Source organism: Saccoglossus kowalevskii, chromosome 14 (genome assembly GCF_978046115.1).
Source record: "Saccoglossus kowalevskii chromosome 14, keSacKowa6.1, whole genome shotgun sequence".
In the NCBI taxonomy this organism is placed as follows: domain Eukaryota; kingdom Metazoa; phylum Hemichordata; class Enteropneusta; family Harrimaniidae; genus Saccoglossus; species Saccoglossus kowalevskii.
Genome location: NC_140654.1, coordinates 19,107,195 through 19,128,330, shown reverse-complemented (window position 1 = coordinate 19,128,330; position 21,136 = coordinate 19,107,195). Strand labels below are relative to the sequence as shown.

Here is a 21,136-nt window from a genome sequence, read left to right as displayed (position 1 = left end):
TTGTACAAAAGGCTCCACTTTGTTTGTGTATGTCTGGACTACTGGCTCTACTTCTACGTCTACACCAACACACACACACACACACATACATACAGACATACAGACACACGAACTGCAAAGACTCCCTTTTTGTGCTTCGCACACGGGAGTCAATTACTTGTACTTGATTGAGATAGTGATGGAAAAGCTGAAAACTAATAATGCAAATCAGAATATTAATATGAACAGATTTGAGTGTAAAACTAATGAAGTCTGTATGTACCAAGTTTTATTGAAATGTGATTGGAACCAAAAAAAATGATGAATCATTATGCTAATTAGGAAATTAATATAAACTGATTTTAACCCCAAACTAATCAGGTTTGTACATTGTCCTAGAGCATCTTTGTTCTAGGTTTCATTGAATTGGGATAATTAGTACCCTAGATATCAGTGTGATAGCTTAAAAGTGGTTAATTATGCAAATTAGTAATTAATATGTACAGATTTTAACCCACAATGTCCAGGTCTGTCTATTGTCCTACAGCATCAATGTACAAAGTTTCATTGAAATGTGATGATTAGTACTTGAGAAATCAGTGTGAAAGCTGAAAATTAATTAATTATGCAAATTAGGTAATTAATATGCACAATTATTTACCCTAAAACTAATCAGGTCTCTGGATAGTCCTAAAGAATCTATGTACCAAGTTTCATTGAAATGTGATGATTACTACTTGAGATATCTGTGGAAAAGCTGAAAATTAACTAATTATGCAAATTCGGTGATTAATATGCACAAATATTTATCCCAAAACAATCAATCTCTGCATAGTCCTTGAGTATCTATGTACCAAGTTTCATTGAAATGTAAAGCTTACTACTTGAAACATCAAAAGCTGAAAATTAATTAATTATGCAAATTAGGTAATTAATATGCACTGAGATTACCCTAAAAACTATCAGGTCTGTGCAGTATCCTATGACATCTATGTACCAAGTTTCATTGAAATGTGATGTTTAGTACTTGAGATATCAGTGGAAAAACCGAAAATTGACTAATCATTATGCAAATTAGGTAATTAGTAATAATGTAATTTTCACCAAAAAATAATCAAATACTAGCATTAGTTCAGAGCATCTATGTACCAAGTTTCATCAAAATCCAATGAGTGGTTGTTTTGATATCAATGGAACAGTCATGGAACAGCTAAAAATTAGCTTATTATCATGCAAATTAGATAATAAATATGCATGGAATTTTACCAAAACCTAATCAAATCTGCGCATTGGCCCAGAGCATCTATGCACCAAGTTTCATCAAAAACTGATGTATGGTTCTTGAGATATCAGTGGAACAGACGGACACACATACACACACACATACAGACACACTAACTGCAAAGACTCCCGTTTTGTGCTTCGCACATTGGAGTCAATAAAAAGCATGGTCATTTGAACACTGCTATTACAAAACCACAGTCAGCTGGCATCGGTGTTGCTGGTTGTATATGATAGAGGGAAGTTGTGCAGCCAAATTTGCTGAGACATTATTCTTGATTAGGCTGCGAAAGTAGAACATTCTGGAGGGGGTAAAATAGAAGAGCATCGCCACGCGATGGACGCGGGGCTCTTTGGCAACGACTGCAAACGTATCGTGTCCAGCCATTGGTTGGCCACATAGAGGTAAAAATACGCGTTCTATTTTCACGCGTTAAATTTGGCTCTTCCGTTTCACCCCTCCGGAATATTCTACTTTTGCAGCCTAATCGCAGGTTTTTCGAAAAACGTCGAAAAAACACAAGAATTAGTAGAAATGTTCCTGTTTTGGGCAGATTATTGATAGATAATAATGTCTTTATTACAAAAATGCTGAAAAACCATGAGTTTTTGCCTTAGTTATTTTGTTATTGGCGAAAAATTGCGAACTCAGCAAATTTAGTTGCACAACTTCCCTTTATCATATACACCCAGCGACACCAATGCCAGCTGACTGTGTACAAAACTGGTAGGAGGTACTACATTTGGGGCGAAAGTATTCAAAAATCAGTTTTTGGATGTTGCAATGGTGGGCCAAGATTTTTTTCCAATTAGTGACGGCATGACCTACCTGTGAAGTATGAACAAAATCAGCCGAGTCGAAAAAATCAGAGAGGAGTTAAAAGCCGTTGCTGGTGAAAAGTTACCTCAACTTTGGGGTCAAATTTCTCGGTAATGAAAAAAGATATCAACAAGTCATTGTCAATGACACGTCCCCGTTCCGTTCATATTTTGAGTGACATATACATTCAAAGCAGATCATGACCGAAATGCACCTGCATATGTACAACACATTGTGCTAAATCTGAACAAAATCCATCCATGCATGACTGAGATCCGGTTCTGGAATTGTGAAAATACGTGATTTTGATGCATTTTCGGCCTTAAAATGGCCATCATTCCACCATTGTTAAGCAGATCATGAAACAAATGCACATATCTATTTGTGACATGATGTACCATGTGTGTGTGAAGTTTGAACTTGATCAATCCAGACATGTCTTGGATACAGATCCAGAACTGAATTCTTTAAGAAAATGGCCGCCAGTCGGCCATTTCAAACTTGATCCGAAAAAAAGAAAGATGTGCATCAAGGTCCTATTATGTTTAATGTATGTACCAAATTTGAACAAAATCCATCCATGCATAACTGAGATACGGGTCCGGAATGGTGAAAATGTGCGATTTCAATGCATTTTCGGCCTTAAAGCGGCCCCCATTTGGCTATCGTTAATGAGATCATGAAACAAATGCACATACATATTTGTGACATGATGTACCTTGTGTGTGTGAAGTTTGAACTTGATCAATCCAGACATGTCTCGGATACGGATCCAGAACTGAATTCTTTAAAACAAAATGGCCGCCAGTCGGCTATTTCGAACTTGATCCGAAAAAAAAAATGACGTGCATCAAGGTCCTATTATGTTTAATGTATGTACCAAATTTGAATGAAATCCGTCCATGCATAACTGAGATCCGGGTCCGGAATGGTGAAAATGTGCGATTTCAATGCATTTTCGGCCTTAAAGCGGCCGCCATTTGGCTATCGTTAATGAGATCATAAAACAAATGCACATACATATTTGTGACATGATGTACCTTGTGTGTGTGAAGTTTGAACTCGATCAATCCAAGCATGTCTCAGATACGGATCCAGAACTGAATTCTTTAAAACAAAATGGCCGCCAGTCGGCCATTTCGAACCCGATCCAAAAAGATCCGGGTCCGGAATGGTGAAAATGTGCGATTTTGATGCATTTTCGGCCTTAAAATGGCCGCTATTCGGCTATCGTTAATCGGATCATGAAAAAAATGCATGTGCATATGTCCCATATAATGTGTGATGTATGAGTGAAGTTTGAACTTAATCGGTCCATGCATGTTCGAGATACAGGTGATCACGGACGGACGGACGGACAGACGGACGCACACAGGGCAAAACATAAGTCCCCGTTTTCGGACTGCGTCCGAACGGGGACTAAAAATTCAAATAGTAACTTTGTGCCCACACTCAAGCTGAGTAGAATGAGCTATGTCTGAAGTGTTTTATCCCAAATTTGTAGAAGATACATTTGGCGCGAAGCTATCCAAAAATCTGTATTTTTGACTGTTGCTATGGCAACGGTGGGCCTACAATTTTTTTCAGATTTTTCCTAATAATTAGGGTGAAGGTGTGACCTACCTGCCAAGTTTGAAAGAAATCGGCCAAGCCAAAAAAAATCACAGAAGAAATCATACGTGAAAACACTGGAAATCACACGCACAGACACACACAGACACACACACAAAACAACAAAAGTGATAATAAGGGCAATCCTAGCGGAGCGGATCGCCAAAAATTAGCCACAGAATATGAATTAAAGAAGTTATCCTAAATTGAGTTAGATTTGTAATCAGTGGTTATTCATTATGTTAAGAGTTTTTTTTTTTCTTGAAAGGTTAGTATGAGTTCCATATTTTTTCCAACAACATTTTGAGGTTCCATTTTGTCTATGGACATGGTTTTCTATTGGCTATAGGACGTGATCAAAATTTTCAAACAATTATGAAAGTTTAAATTTGCAATTGGGGGAAAAATGCTCAAAAGGTTAAATTGTAGGTATTTTTTGTTCAAGTGATAAGAAACTTAAGTTGTGTCAAATTGAAAGGGCAAGATATCTACTTTCAATACAGCATATTTTTAGAAAACAATTTAAAAAAATATTTTATCTGTTAAGCTTTTCATCACCTGACTTTCTCCCCACTTTCTTTTTTCTTATGTTCTTCATAATTACTGTAAAATCTGTATTAGAGACTGCGGCTTCTATTAAAATGGTACAATGCAACAGAGGGGATGTGGTTTCTATTAGAGCATCTACACATATGAGAAATGGTGAATTTTTGGTTCTCAATTGTTCAAAAAGAATGGGTGCAACTTCTATTAGGGATGCGGCTTCTAATACAAATTTTACAGTACTGGAAATGAACACTAATTTTGGAGTCAACGTACAAAGCTCGAGTCAATTTTAGTTTTTTACTCAAACAGGACTATTTTGTGAACTTGTGATGAAAATACTGAACTGGTGGGAAAAAGGTTAAGTTTGTTCTGGAACTGATGTTTCACAAATTTTCAAAATGAAAATGCAACTTTACATTACCCAAATCCCCCCCCCCCAAGAGAGCCATTCAATGCCTCTGTAATGCGTTCTATTTTGTTGAACTACAGTCACCAATATATGTATTGCATATATAACACCATGTATATAACTGGCACCAAAATAAACTGATCATGAAAATCTCCATCTCTGTATCATTTTTTTTTAGAAAAATATTACAATATCATTTAGGAGATTCTATGCAGTGTTTTTTATGACTTTGTATTCAAACATGGAAATTGGCGAAATGAAAATACCACTATATTCGACGAGCGTGTTTGAATTTAAAATTAAATTGCTCACTTGTGATCCTATAAATTATTGTGTTCTAATGTACAAACACTCAATGAAACAAACCGGTATATCATGCAATGCAATTGAAAACAGTTTTCACAGAGAAACATTGCCCACAAAATCAATCAATCAATCAATCAATCAATCAATCAATCAATCAATCAATCATATGTGGGCACAATATGTAACATGATTCAGAACAAGACATGTCAACAGTTGTAATTTGAATATGGATGACAATGTCTCTTGACATCCTCCAAAGAACACGAGGGATATGTGCTAAAAACAAAACCACATGGTCAAAATAGTTCAGCCGTCCTATAAGAACATTGTGGTAGCCAAGTTGAGAACAAATTGTTCACAAAATTAATGTACAGCTTTAATTTCAAAGCAATCGGGTTGGTTGTGTTCAAGAAGAAGTTGAATATAGCATTTTTACCAAAAATATTTGGCAAAAAAAGAGAAATGAAGATATCATCATGAAATGAACAAATCTGACAGAGTTCCCCCGTGGTACCAAGTATCAAAGCAATTGAGCTGGTAAAGAAAGAAGTCGAAAATAGCAATTTTTACTAAAAATGACTGAATGCAGTCAATCCTTCAAACTAAAAATGTCAAACTGTACATGCAAGACTTGGTGCTTTATTGAAAAATACCCTCAGATAACAATATGAGCCAACAATAAAATATGAAATATGGGCACAATAAAATATTGAATTGATAATAGTAAATTATGATAATGTTTTATAATACAAGCAGCCTCTCGGCTGAGATAGCTCCGCTGTTAGCCATGCACATTTCAATTAAAGAACAGAAGATTTCATTGGAAAATGAACAAATCTGAGAGAGGTCTACCTGAGGCACCTATATGTAAAGTATCAAAGCAATCAGACTTCGTTTCTTAACAAGAAGTTGAAAATATCACTTTTTACAAAAAATTACAAAAATATTCACCGAAATTAAAGAATTAGAGATATCATCACGAAATGAACATCTAAGAGATGTTTGCCCAAGGTAGATATACACCAAGTATTAAAGCAATAATAATTGTAGTTTTCAAGAACAGGGTGAAAAAGTTGACACGAACAATGGTAATGGACAATCACTTGTAAGATAGGAACTGTTCAACAAAGACGACTGTGTAGCTAAAAATAAATCACCTGGGCAATTTTGCATTGGTTTAGCATGTTCAGCTTGTAACTAGGGAGGTTGCGGAATCAATTCCCAGAGCTGACTGTTCACTTAGCAGTATAATCCGAGTACACTATGCCCTGCGTTTCAAACATGTGGTATTAGGTTTGGAAGACTAGTTTGCACACATGCACTTAGTACCTAAGACAAACAAATCAGGAGAGACAGCAGTGACTTCAATGTCCAGAAAAGTCGCCTGGTACAAAAATATTTCAAAAAAAACAACAACATAATTTTGTTTTTTATGTTACATGTACCAGAAACTCACTATTTTATTTTACATAAATAAACCAATTACGCACATTACAAAATCCTATTTTTAAATACCCATAGTATTGAATGGTAATTAACACCCATCTCTTGTTCTTTTTCTTTTCTTGTTTGGCCTCAAGTCCCTCATTTATACATATATTATTTATGACTTCTGGAAGTATAAAGTATAAAAAATAAAGTTTTAACATCCATGTTACTAATAAAAATGTTGAAATCAGGTGTACCAGTTTCAGTTAGCCCCTATCCAAATGAAAAGTTTGAGACCGTTCCGTTTAGCGGTTTCTCCTAAAAAAGGAAAGAAAGAAGAGGAAAATTTGAATGACAATAAAATGGCTACAAGCCCTGTAGGCATGAATTTGTAAATAAAGATGCAAGCAGCCTTATAGGGATTCAAGAAAAAGCCATACTGCATGCACTACTCACTGAGCTCAGATGGGTACTGCAATGATACAATTCTCAATGCAATGACATAGTGTATACAAATGTCTGGTGGGAAGAATAAGAAATGGGGCACTTTATGTTTACATTCAACCCAAACATAAAGATCGTGCCACATGTCCATATTAATGCACTTTGCCAAGTCAAATCATTTCGTAGTGCAGTTTTTGAGAAACATAATTTGAATCTAATGTAAATTTCCATTAAATGCATTATGGCTACCAAACCATGTTACCAATCATTATAGGCTTATTTGACTTGATGACACTTGCTGCATAGTTCCTCCACAACTGGTTAAGAACCGCTATTGTTAATCCCCAAATCAGCCGAATATGTGTTTCACTTTAAGCGTAGGTGTTGTCACCTGCGTATGCGTCAGATGGCCATAGCGTGTCACTGTTTACAAACAAGCGTCTACCCATGAGCGTTTTTAGCGTGTGTTGTTATCATCGCTTGGGACTCAATTCTCGCGTGTTTACAGGTGACGACCCTCTCGCTTTAAGGCACCTGGTAGTGACATCCTTATTGTCACAGTGATTTGTTTTTTTATAATTAATTTTTTGCACTACCAGTAGTTGCCCTGATATTACCCCAGCTGCCTCTGTTGCTATACGATTTTTTGCACTACGAAATGTTGACTTTCAACGAGTAAATTATTTATGAGAAACCAGAAGTAAACAAAATCCCAATTGGCACCATCACTAATTCTTGTCTGCATAAAATCAAATATTTTGATAATTCCTTCATCCTATATTTTATTTGAATATAGCGGTACCACACAATTTGCAGAAAAGTTTATAATTGGCAGGCAGGGAAGTTACTGACCGAACCGATGACTTCAGTGCACGTCGATCAAAATACCTACATCGGTTGACAAATGTATTAAGACATCATACTATTTTAATAGAGTTGGGGTCATTTTCTCAAAATTTTCAAGTTTGCAACCTTGGCAAACATGTGATGACAAGTTCACGTCTCTGTCCAAAGTAACCTCTGCCAAAGCGGAAAGTCATCACAGTCATTTCGGTTCACTTCAAATACATTTATGCAAGATTTTAGGGGTTGACCAGATACACACAAGTTGCAGAAGTCATCAGTAGACAACAGTAGTCAACAGAAGTCATCAGTAGTCATCAGTAGTCATCAGTAGTCATCACTAGTCAACAGTAGTCATCAGTAGTCATCAGTAGTCATCAGTAGTCAACAGTAGTCAACAGTAGTCATCAGTAGTCATCAGTAGTCATCAGTAGTCATCAGTAGTCATCAGTAGTCATCAGTAGTCAACAGTAGTCAACAGTAGTCAACAGTAGTCAACAGTAGTCAACAGTAGTCAACAGTAGTCAACAGTAGTCAACAGTAGTCAACAGTAGTCAACAGAAGTCATCAGTAGTCATCACAAGTCATCAGTAGTCATCACTAGTCAACAGAAGTCAACAGTAGTCAACAGAAGTCAACAGTAGTCATCAGTAGTCATCAGTAGTCATCAGTAGTCATCACTAGTTATCAGTAGTCAACAGAAGTCAACAGTAGTCAACAGAAGTCAACAGTAGTCAACAGTAGTCAACAGTAGTCATCAGTAGTCATCAGTAGTCATCAGAAGTCATCAGAAGTCATCAGAAGTCATCAGAAGTCATCAGAAGTCATCAGAAGTCATCAGAAGTCATCAGAAGTCAACAGAAGTCAACAGAAGTCAACAGTAGTCAACAGTAGTCAACAGTAGTCAACAGAAGTCATCAGTAGTCATCACTAGTCATCACTAGTCATCACTAGTCAACAGTAGTCATCAGTAGTCAACAGTAGTCAACAGAAGTCAACAGAAGTCAACAGAAGTCATCAGTAGTCATCAGTAGTCATCAGTAGTCATCAGTAGTCATCAGTAGTCAACAGTAGTCAACAGTAGTCAACAGTAGTCATCACTAGTCATCACTAGTCAACAGTAGTCAACAGTAGTCATCACTAGTCATCACTAGTCATCACTAGTCAACAGAAGTCATCAGTAGTCATCAGTAGTCATCACTAGTCATCAGTAGTCAACAGAAGTCATCAGTAGTCATCAGTAGTCATCAGTAGTCATCAGTAGTCAACAGTAGTCAACAGTAGTCAACATTAGTCAACAGTAGTCAACAGTAGTCATCAGTAGTCATCAGTAGTCAACAGTAGTCATCAGTAGTCATCAGTAGTCATCAGTAGTCATCAGTAGTCATCAGTAGTCAACAGTAGTTATCATGAGATATAGTGATAATCTTTCTGGGAGTTTGCTTCGACAGAGTACATGTAGATTTGATGGGAGTCGGTATTTCAGAGTGTGCATATCTGCTGCAATCACATCAAAATAATTATGCATAATGCAAACATTTTATCAGTTTTCTTTGATGCAATCCACGACAAAGTATCACACACCAAATCTATTCGTCTCCCAATGTTCATTTGCGTATAAAAAAACACTCCGTATCCGATAAAAGTGCCAGTAAATAATATTTTACACAAACATTGTTCAGCTCAAACATCGAAAAGACTTCATGTTTAATCTCAACACAACATGGATTGTACATGGATTTACTACAACTTTGAAAAAGTAACGGCGAACAGTGAACAGTGAACAGAAATACAACAAGACACTTACATGATTCTGTGGCATTTGAATCATCCGCCAGTTGACAATACGGGCATTTAATTCATTAAATAGTCAAGTGGTATTGACCTGTCTTACAAGATATGATGTTTCATCAAATGTGATATGCAAATTTATTGCAGTCAGGAACAGGAATCATATAGCAAATTCCTGGAATTTATTTTGCATAGCAGAGGGCAGCTAGGGTACTATGATGTTTAAAGCAAATTTCAAATACCAGAAACTCAATTTAGACATCTAAATTCATTCAGAAAATCTTGCATGTCAGTGCGTTGAGTATTCATGATTTTGCAGTAAGATCTAGTCGTAGGCATATTGCTTACTTTTCCTCAGAAAATATTCAAGGATTGTGATTGAAATACGCAACATTTATATTCAAGACATTTGTATATTTGTACACATCACGATTAGCAACGTTTTTTAGCAGTTTTCAGCAGTTTTGATGTAAAATACAAATGACACCCAGTTTGAATGGCACTTGTGTAAAAATAATGTTTATTTTTTTTAAGGATCTGTCTTAAAAATAGATTGAGGAGTCCTGGAGGATTTGAATAGAGTGAGGAGTTAAAATTATGGGTGAGGGTACAAAAGGAACTCTTTCTAGAATTACAAGGGGAATTTTTTAAATCGTATGTCCACAGAGGATACCGATTTCAGTCAAGTACAGGCGAAATGTATGGGTCGTACTTTGTGGATTGTAATGAGTACGGGTGTTGTAATTATCAAGTACGGGTTGTAAAACATACCAAGTGCAGGCACTAAACCTAGCAAGTACGGAAAATAAAATGTAGCAAGTGCGGCTGTTGAAATTTTTTAGCTCCTGTAAGGCTACACTGATTTAATTTTATGGATGACATCCGCGCGCGCATTAGTCTTCGCCTGTTCTCAAAAAAGTCTTCAGAGATCGGTTTTCTGTCCGGAACTTGCCGACTCATATTGTCGCAAAGCGCCGACTTGTCGTAAAACTCGTTTTGGACTACCTCAAAAGTTCGCTGGTTCCCGGCGTCCTTTGCGAATGGTAGGTAGGACGCAGGTAACTAGTAATCACCATATTGTTCCATTTGGGTCGGTTTTCCGGCCGGAAGGCACGTGACTGAGTGACGTAATTTGAAAACATTCCAAGTTCCGTTCTGCGTAAACATGTCTATAATACTACAATAAAGCCATGCTCAAACATACTGCCTGCTTAGATTTACACATTTGAGATGTTTCTGACATTCCTCGCTGTTTCTGTAAAAATTTATAACAAAAGAAACAGTTTTTTATTCGCCCAACTTTCGAAAGTAAAAGGAAACCCCTGAACGGCCACGAGCGTAAGCGCTGACGTCAGGTAACTAAGGGAAATGGAACAAGCAACGAGAAAGTGGTGTACCAATCAGAATGCCGGAACCGTTACTAGTTACCGGCCTCTTGTGGCTTGGTACGCCATGACACTTGAGGCGGTAACCAGCCAACCTCAAAACCAAACTCCGCACAGTTAGATGCGCGTTACGTAAAGCGCAAAGACCTATGGGAAAGAGATTGCCTCAAAACATGCAAATTTTGCCATAAATGATCCAACATGGCGACCACACCACCAAAATACGTGAGCATAAAAGTTCAGAGGGATTGTTGTAGACTGGTACGGATTGACATTGGCCAGGGAGACGTTATTTACATGTACAGCTATACGAGACGTCGGTAGCGGCAAGCGAGTTTCGCCCAGACAACTTTGAGAACATATTGTCCAGAGTGGCTGTCTCGCGTTTCTTCTGCAATGATGAGAGAAATGGGAGAGGAGTGGAGGTGTATAGTGGCCTAAAAGTCGGTCAGGCGACAAGTCAGTTCGGTTGCTTTGTCCGCATTGAAGTCGACAAAACTGCAACGAAAGCAGCAGAAGCTCCTTGACCGAAGTCCCCTTATGGGGTGAAGAAAATTTTCTTCTTATTTTTTTTTCATTTTCTGATTCGGATAATTTGCTTGCACACACATTCAGTAATATTTTCATCAAGATACATGTACATAATTTTCTGCATCCAAATTTTTTTTCAATATCGAGCCTCTTATAATTTGTTACATAGTCGAAGTAGTTCTTGAGCATTTGTGTCTACACTTAGTCTATCTGAAGTGTCACTTTAAAAGCTGTAGTTTGAATGTCAAAGAAGTTAATTTCCAGGTTGCTGTTGACAAACTTATTGTTCATTTTTAATTATTTTTTTTTTCAATACAACACAGTAAGTTTTTCTTTATTATTGAGTTGATGTATATGCCTTTGGCAAAGCTAACATCTGCCTTACCCTATTGCCTTTTCAAAAGGTGATGATACCTGTGACAGTAATACAGTACGAAATGAGTACATCAGCATGTGCCTCCTACAAATAAAGACTTGTTGTTTTTTTGATACACTGTGGTTAAATTCGTAATAATAGCTTCGTAGTCCTGTGGTTTTAGCAGCATTTTTTTTTTTTGCCGAATTTTTTTTTTTTTTCGCCCTCTCGCATTAGTTTTGAGGTCTTCAGAGGATGTCATCCATAAAATTAAATCAGTGTGGCCTAATGTTGTACCGGTGTCTGTCTGTCTGTCTGTCTGTCTGTCTGTCCATGTGTGTGTCTGTGCCAAATCCTGTTCCACTGATATCTCAAGAACCATTGACGCTGCAGGTCGGGGTCTTCTACACTGATCTGACGCATATTGCGCAAGGTGTGCCGAGAGTTTGTTCGAAATTTCGAACGTTTTGAAGTCAGTCGTCGGTTGGCACGTATTTTACAGAAATATTAAATCGTGTCATGGGCCTGTTTACTAAATAATGATAAATGAAACTTACCGGTAGAAAACTTGTATTAAGTTGTAAGAACAAACTGGGCCCAAATTGCGCAAATTTGCAATAAGTTTACGCTGCTAGTGTTCGTTTTGGAAGGCGTTCTACGCGCGATTTTATCGCATTCAAGGACGTTCTATTTTCGAACTAGTTGAAACCGGAAACTACGCAAGTGCTTTCGAACTTCAAACACAAATTTGATTATCGTTATTATGTGTTAGTTTCTGTTGTTTCAAAGATTAAATTATTTATGACATTAATATTTCACAAAACAATATTTCACTAAAATACGTGATTAAAAAGCAACTTAAATTAGAAAAAAAAATTATCAAGTTCCGTATATAAACACTAGTGTAAGGGGCAGTGGAGCGTTATTTTAGCCAAAATCGGCTAGTAAGGCGTTATATGACACAGGTTTGTGCTGGGACAGTGCTTCCTGCGACGACACAGCGCCACTAGCTGGATTGAGATGGAACTTGGCACACAGCTACTACATGTACAAATTCATGAATGTAAATTAGGAAATTTGCATAATAATCAGTTTTAACATGGTTACTATGTATCTTTGCATCTGTTTGCATGAATGCGTTGAAACTTAGTATATGATTGCTGTTTATGTGGATCAATAGCTTCCAATTATTATGGCCATATTAATTAGTTAATTTGTATACTAATTAACTGTTTTCAGCTTGTTTATTCTGTATCATAACAGTTTGCTCCAATGGGTTGATACTTGGTTCATGCATAAAACTTGTACAATTGATTGTCTGATGATTTCTGATTAATCTGTTCAGTTTAATTAGCTAATTTACATACTAATTAACTATTTTCATCATCCAAATTTGCATGGAAAACATTTTGCTCAAGCAATAATATTTTGCAATTAATCTGTATATTAATTAGCTAATTAGATTAATTAACTGTTTTCAGCTTGTTTATTCTATTTTATAGCAACAGTTTACTCTATGTTTAGTTGAATGTCTAATCGCAGTTTGGAATGATTTGCTACGTTTATACTGCAGCATTTTATCAGAGCCCTACGACTTGAGCCAGCAAAAATGACCATGTATACGCATTCAACTCGAGCCAAGGTTGGCTCCAATAAACCCTTGGGTTGAACTCTGATAGAATTGGGCTCTGACATGATCCCGATCGTGTAATTTTCAAGTAACCTTCAATTTTAAATTTCAATTATTGCGGACACAACATTGTATGTAATTTCACATAATCTCTGGATTGATGAAGGGGTAGTACTGTACGCACCTTAATATCTTTTTTGCAGAGTAAAGAAATACTGCGAAACAGAAAAATGGTGTACGAAATTATGCAACAAAAACTTAAAAGGACGACTGAACAGATCAAATGGTAATTACCGAAGATAAAAATCGTAGAAGCAGTCATGGTACGGTTAACAATTGTTATACCACGGTTACTAGAAGAACGGTTAGAAAACTCTCTAGTTTTTTTTAGGACATGCGTCTTGGTAAACATTTAAAACAAAGGAAATTAGCATACTGCCAGCATTGCAGTACATGTAATTGTAATTACCATAAAATTACATATTCAATTGAAGACAATTCCATCGATCCAACTTCCTGTATCACTTACACTGGCAGCGGTCAGAAAAAAAACAAGATGGCCGACATTGCTCTTTGGGAGAAAAACGTCTGCAAACTTTGAGAAAACGAAACTGACATTGTTCAAACTATCATAAAAGTCTCTAATTCAATGTACAAAATAAACTTGTGAAACATTCCGAGATGCATTTTTTGTTCTAGTTGCCATGTTGGACATCAGCAAATGCAGACTTACAATCGCCCTACTGAAATGCTGAGAATGTAATTAATACTAAAATATAATTCATTCCGATTTTTCAGCAATTTTCCTGAACTATTATGACAAAGCAGACAAAATGGCTGACCTTGCTAACTTCAACACAAAAAGCATTATTTTCTAAAGTTACGATTGAAATTAGTTATGATTAATCGCAGTTCCAGATTAAAATACCCAAACAATAACATAGTAATAAATACTAACATTTTAGAACATTTACAGACAGAGTTCTTGGAATACAAAATGCCATGGTCAATTTCGATTCACAGACGGCAAATCTAAATAAAACATCTACGTCGATCTTTCGGCTTAATGAGCTCTAATTCTTCAATTTAGTAGACACACATGGAAAACGAACGAAGATAGAAATATAAGCGATGGAATTGGGGGCATTTCGCCCAATTACCACTTCGCTCGAATGATTTCGCCCGATTACCTGTTCGCCCGATTACCATTTCGCCCGATTACCAGTTCGCCTGATTCCTCATATGTTTGGTATTTACGTGTAGTCAAAACAAGATAACGTAGAAGTCGAAATTTGTTTTTATAAGGTGACGAACGTGAAGTTTACAACGGGGTTGTAACGTAATTTTATGCCGTTGCGGCTATCTTGTGTGAGTCATACCATTTGTGTATCGGGAGGAAACAATGAGTTGAGGGACTGTCACACCTTTTTGTTTGATGGTGGTAGTTTCTTTAGTAAAACTTTATTTTTCCTTTAATATTAGCATTTTTTGGTAACTTGACACAGTAAAACACAGAGCTACAACAATTCAACAAATTGAGTTGAGGAAAAACTTTTGAAATATTTTACTAGGATTGTGTTTGTTTTCCCCAGTTTCACTTCCAATATTGCATGAACTTTTTGTTTCCTGGAAGGGGGGAGCAATGAAAGTAAAGATATAATGCATAATTTACATTTACATTACATTTATTTATTTACCCTCGAATAAAAATAAAGTAGCACACCAGGTGCTAATACAATCGAGCAATATAAAAACACACACTGTACAAGACAATTTACATCTTTGATTCTTTTTTTAAAAATAATGTATTAATAATTTTATTATTCAGTGATAAAATGTCTTGAAAAAAAAATAGAATTATTTATATTAATTATATACAATGTTGTGCATAAAATGCGCGGATTGAAATTATTCTGCCAACGACACCACTGTGAAAGTATTTTATTCAAACATCGATGGTGAAACAAGTGAAAAATCTGTGTATGACGGCCGATGCATACCTGTAACATCGGTAAACCGGGCGAAAAGGAAAACGGGCGAACCGGTAATTGGGCGAACCGGTAATTGGGCGAACCGGTAATCAGGGGAAGGAGTTCGGGCGAAGTGGATTTCGGGCGAAGTGACTGTACCCCTAAGCGATGTCGTCATAGTGGGTGGACATGCATCAGGTGAAGTCAACTTGGTAGTCGATAATTACAACACCCATATTCTTGCACTTACTACATTTAGTTCCTATATTTGCCAGTTTTGGCCACATTTTATAGTTACCGAACTAGCTATTTTTAGTAAAAAAAAAAGACTTTTTGGGTGTTTTGTATAGAATTTATTTTTCTCTGATTTTTGACGACTTGAATATAAATAAAGAAAAAAAAGGTATATTCGCCGGATTTTATTTTCGCTGACTTGACCCTTTAGAGAAAATAGCGAAAATAAAATCCAAGTGAAAACAAAGTATTTTGATTATCACCTGCACTTGATAATTAATCACAATACATGTATTTTCGAACTTTCATTAGTTTTAGTGCTCGTCCTCAAAGTATTTTTTAAAATTAAATTAAAATTACCACTCTTCCTCAATAATTACAACACCTTGCAACAGAGTACTTGGCTGAAATCGGTACCCCTACATACATGGTCCATGGTCTGACTACCGCCAAGACCCACGTACTGCACAAGACTTACATTCAGTCACCAACAGTCTATTCACTTCAAATTCACGGATACAATCTGAACGCAGAGACTACCGTTGGTATGCAATCTATGTTCTTGAGATATTGGTCAATCTACGAATAATTCACAGGTGTACTCGTTAATAACGCGACTCTTATTTTACATGCAATTATTAAGGGGGGGGCAACAACTTTACAAATTAAAAAAAAAAATCGTGAAATATAACGCAACATTTTGAACATCGTCGAATCTGCGTCATTATTGCTGAAATTGCAAGTTTTTGAATGAAGTTCGACCCTGAGGATGATAGATCACCTGCCTGCAACATGGGAGATGGGACTGAGGCCATGGAGGCCATGGAGAATAGCGTTAAAAAGATAAAAGAAACGTGCTTACGGTATTTAAACGCCGTGTTGTCATTTACACTTCGTATTTGTGAACGGAGTACAATCATTAAACAGCTGTCTCTTCGCCATCTTGGCATTTGCTTGCAGAGTGGTTTTGGGTGCGACTATTATTATTTAGGGGACACACCATCTTACATCGGTGCGCATGTGTTTAGAATGACGATGTTATTGGACAGCTCAAAAAATTAAATTAACAAACTATGTTTTAAAGTTTATCTGCTACAAACAAACGATAAATATATTAAAGTGCATGTTATTGTTGTGAAAATGTTTTTTTTTACTGCACTTAACCTTCCTATTTTCGTAGCATTAAGGTTCAAGGGCATCCTCATTATGTATGCAAAGAACAATCTTGATAAAAAATACTATGGTGAACTTTTGGGTTGATCAGCGAAATGTCTGCACCGTATTGCGCCGGTTTTCCACGTAGCTTATAAAACACTGACCATTCAGAAAAAACTGCTGGAAAAGTGAAGCAGTTTGTGAAATAGGATTGCATTGTGGGAGCCGTGTTTTCACAAACAACATCAACATCACCCTATCTTTTTCAATATGGCCGCCACGGCGGGGATGTGCCGACAACTTCAGCAAATGTATTCCCCAAATGCTTCGTTATTTGGTAGTTACAGTTCAAATATAAGGTAAGACTAGTTTGACATTTAGTGTGTCTTATATTTGACCATGTTAACTGCCACAGCTCGTCGTTAATTTTCTCGAAATCGCGACTTAATTGCGGTGCATGTTGTCCGCGATTGACGATAGATCGAGGGGTGGGCTGGACCTGTTTTTGCTCAAACATGATGCATACATAGCATTGAAGTTGATCAAATATTTTCCATTTGCGCAGTCACTCCAAGTATAATGCCACGACTTCGAACACATAGTGGGAATATATGTCTTTATATTTGTGCGTTTTTGTCACGCCGCTACCGTGATCTGAACGTTTCCACTGCTCTGCACATTTTGCATGTCCTTAAACTAAACAACAACATACAAGTTTGGAGGTGTAAATTACGTAATTCTCTGGCCTGTGTTATCCCTTGCTCATTGAGGAGTCTGGCACCCTATTGTTATCACAACTGATGAGCTGGATTCTCTAGTAAATGGCATCCACAGACTTCTTGCGGTTTTATGACGACCACTTAGTGGTTTTATGTTGGCCGCCATGCATCAACGTTGTTGTTAATGTTGGCTGGTTTCGTCACCACCGAGTTGTTGCAGACCGACCTTGAAATCAAAATGTGTCTAGTTCGCCATGTTCATCTGGCTTCTGCACTATTGAAATTGTGCTTGATACCAAACCATCATTCATGTGACAATTGCCATTTTTGATATACTCAACCCTGTTGTGTGGTCACTTCTTCTGGGCAATTGCAGAAAATGGTATCACTAATATCATTTCATCAATGATCAGTGAGTCCTGTCTGTATCCAAGGTCATAAATAATCTTACAAAATATGCTTTGTAGTTGAGTCTGCTTCAAGTGTATTGTCATTTGTGCTTGTCAGGTGGTAACTTTGAAAGTCAAACATTACTACCAGAATCATGACAAAATTTGGGTTTTATTCAAACAAAATTTACATTGAAATATATTGTAATGTGTAGAACCATGATGACCCACTTTTTGTATCAACCTAAATACTTGGTCAAGGGCAACTGTATTTTGTAACTATATTAGTAGTACAGGAATTGTTTGTCAGACATTTGTGTTATTTATACGCTGCATGTTTGTCAGTTAGTCAACTCAATCTTTTTTTTTTCTCTTTTTTTTTTTTTTCATTTTTACAGTTTTCTTGCATGCTGATCAGAACAATTATTTTTTTGGCCCAAATATTAGAAACGGGTATGGCTAATAATAAAACAGAAAAGTGTTCCAAGGATCTTCCTAACTCTAACTCTCCAGTCCCTCCAGATAACTATACATGTACATGTCCTGAAGAGGGCCATATGCAATTAAAATGGGGGAGGGGCACTGGAGGAGCGAAGATAGGATTACAGTTATGGGTGAGGGGTACTGACTTAATTTTAAAATTTACAGATAACAAAATATTCATAAAAAAATGCCACACTCATTTGTTCGAGCAATACAAAAACAAGAATTACATTGTACACTATTGTTATGAAAAGTGGATCAAAGTTTTAGAGAAGGGAAAACAAATTTGCAAAGAGTTTTTGATGGTCAACGCCTTACTGCTGTAAAGTAATTTGAACAAACTGGGTTATATGCCACTTTGTTATGTTATAGTATGGTTTTCACTGCCATATTGTTCAAAACAGCAACATTGCCAGCTAAGTTGCTGACTGGTTTGCTATGTGTGCCTGATCATTGTTACCTGATTGGAACAAGTTGAGTCAAACTAACCTTAGCAGGAGACATTAAACTAATAGTGGAGGATTTGGACACGCTGAATATAAATAGAAAATCATGATGCAATTGCTTTTCAATTTATTTCATTCAATCGTAAAATTCCTATGTAATAAATGACACAGTATGAAATGTCGGTACATAGTTGCTGGTGTGTCTGGTGCATGTCATAACGCTCGTAATGGCACTCGTTTAGCCGAACAGCACACACTTGTAAGGTGTTCAAACTAACCAGTTTTAAACGATCTTGAGATACGCTTAACAAACCAGTCAGCAACTTATCTGGCAATGTTGCTATTTTAGTGTTTGAAACAATATGACACTGAAAGTAATGGATGTTTAAACATCAAACAAATATACTTGGAGGATTTAAATTTCAACGAAAAAAAACAACAGATCCGGGTTCACCTAGACAATGATGATTTAAAAATTGGCACTCAGGTCGCAAAACATGGGCCTTTGAACAATTCCCAAATTTGTGACAACCGTGGCACAAAGGAGATAAACAAGGTACCAGCATATGCCTGAACCATTATGTGCCATAGTCTTAAAATCTGCTGATCTAGTGGAAATTCACAATAAAACTGTCCCTCGATATTATTAGATATAATTATTGCTAGGTCAAGGCCACTTATTCATTGTTTTTATCAATAAAGACCAGTTTTATTTTTGTGTGTAGATACAACATGAAGTGTTATATTTATTTTCCAGCTTTCATCAAATTTATTTGATTGATTATAATCAGCTCCCCTCTCCCCCAAATGCTGAAAATTGCGACATTTCCCCAAAGGTAATGCCTGTGTTCCCCCAATCATTGGCTATGTTTGTGCATTCCGTTTTGCACAACATTGACTGAGATATAGTAAAATGTATATACATCCACTTTGTTTGAAGTATTACACAGTCTGTTATGTTCTACTTTTCTTCTGTATGGAATATAGCCATAACACTTTTTAATCTATTTGAAATAAATTAATATTGTATTTTATAGTCTATGGACTTTGAACTTTTTTTGTGCAAAACCCTTTCTAAGTTGACTAGTCTATTGTTGACATACTTTAGTGGTGTATTAACTATAACATGTCGAAATGGTCTTTTACAAGTCTTTAACAACAATTACTTTGGCAATCATTTAATATTTCAATTATATTTCTAGAGTCGATGAACATATTCACATTTTATAATTCAAATCATCACCACAAAACTAGGATTTTAGTGTGTTTAGTACTGGTACTGAGAAATGTATAGAATAAATATTTATTTAGGTCATGGACGCTTCGTACAGATGTTCACTCCCAATATTGAAGGCCTTTTCATCCCATGCAATGATGGTACAATGAAATTTGTTTTATTTGCAGAAGAATGGCCCAATCATTTCTCTATGTACTTATTGTGGTATTATTTGGTGTACAATGGTATTTAGTAATAGTAGTTGCTAATTATATCACACAGAGACAGGACAGTATATAAAGCTACCGGTAGTCATCTACTAGAAAATAATAACAGATTTCATCTTTCCCTGTGGTTATTTCATGGAACACTATTGTTTTTCTGTTGTTATTTTAGTCATGTTGCATATATTTTCTGTGAGCCTACTTGTAGGGATTCAAGTAAAAATTAAGTGTATGAATGTATGTAGCCTATAGCAGGACCAGTTTCTGTTTTATCAGCTCTGATTGGCCGATATTACGGCCAAGGACCATGCGCAGTGTAAACACGCAGTTGGTTGCCCTCAAATTCTGGGGATTAGATATTCACACAGGCACTATACATTCTCATAACATTCTGAGCTATCAAAGAGTACATATTATAATGATACGTTTTTTTTTCACCACTGACCAAAAAATAAAAGTCGATTTCAACTTTTAACTGCTACATTTAGGTGTAAAGTGGCAACGATGTTATATCCCAGTTCACGCGACTCCATTTTGAAATTGATCTTTGTTACGTCAGCTGTAATATACTCACCTGTGATATCTTGAAGTCAAATTCACATATTGGAGTGGAGAAGTCGATAGATAGATAGATATTAGTGGATATGTATTCAGTTTGTTATTGGATAGAAAATGTGTCACCAAGTGTAATTTTTAGTGACGTGCTTTGCCAGTAGGTTATGGTAAACAATATGTGCGTTCACTCTATGCACTTTCAGCACCTTGGCCGTAACATCATGCAACATAGACCAATTGGGCTGCTAAAATTGCTGCAAGTCCAAGTGTAGGTCATAGGTCTGTCTCTTTAACTATTTATGAATTTAAAGTATACTTATAAATTTGTTGCTGGCTCCTCTCCAATATTTACTTCAACAGCAACCATAGTTGATAACTAAGATAGT

General features: G+C 36.4%; 2 protein-coding genes across 6 annotated transcripts in view; one reads left to right on the top strand and one right to left on the bottom strand.

The window, feature by feature from the left end:
• LOC100375392 (uncharacterized) overlaps positions 1-16,548 on the bottom strand; it is a 49,268-nt gene extending 32,720 nt beyond the window's left edge. The window contains exons 1-4 of one of the 3 annotated variants that reach the window (XR_013419339.2): positions 16,426-16,548; positions 16,042-16,142; positions 6,638-6,698; positions 6,374-6,564 (exon numbers count right to left, since the gene is read on the bottom strand). The gene's annotated coding sequence lies outside the window, so the exon portion shown is untranslated. Of the gene's footprint in view, positions 1-6,373; positions 6,699-16,041; positions 16,143-16,425 lie in introns of those variants that run through there. The other 2 variants (XR_013419338.2, XM_085507681.1) reach the window with 2 other exon arrangements.
• A 390-nt stretch (positions 16,549-16,938) lies between these two features.
• Positions 16,939-21,136, top strand: part of LOC100373546 (uncharacterized) — a 79,653-nt gene continuing 75,455 nt past the window's right edge. For all 3 annotated transcript variants that reach the window (XM_085507996.1, XM_085507997.1, XM_085507995.1), the window contains exon 1: positions 16,939-17,077. The gene's annotated coding sequence lies outside the window, so the exon portion shown is untranslated. The remainder of the gene's footprint in view (positions 17,078-21,136) is intronic.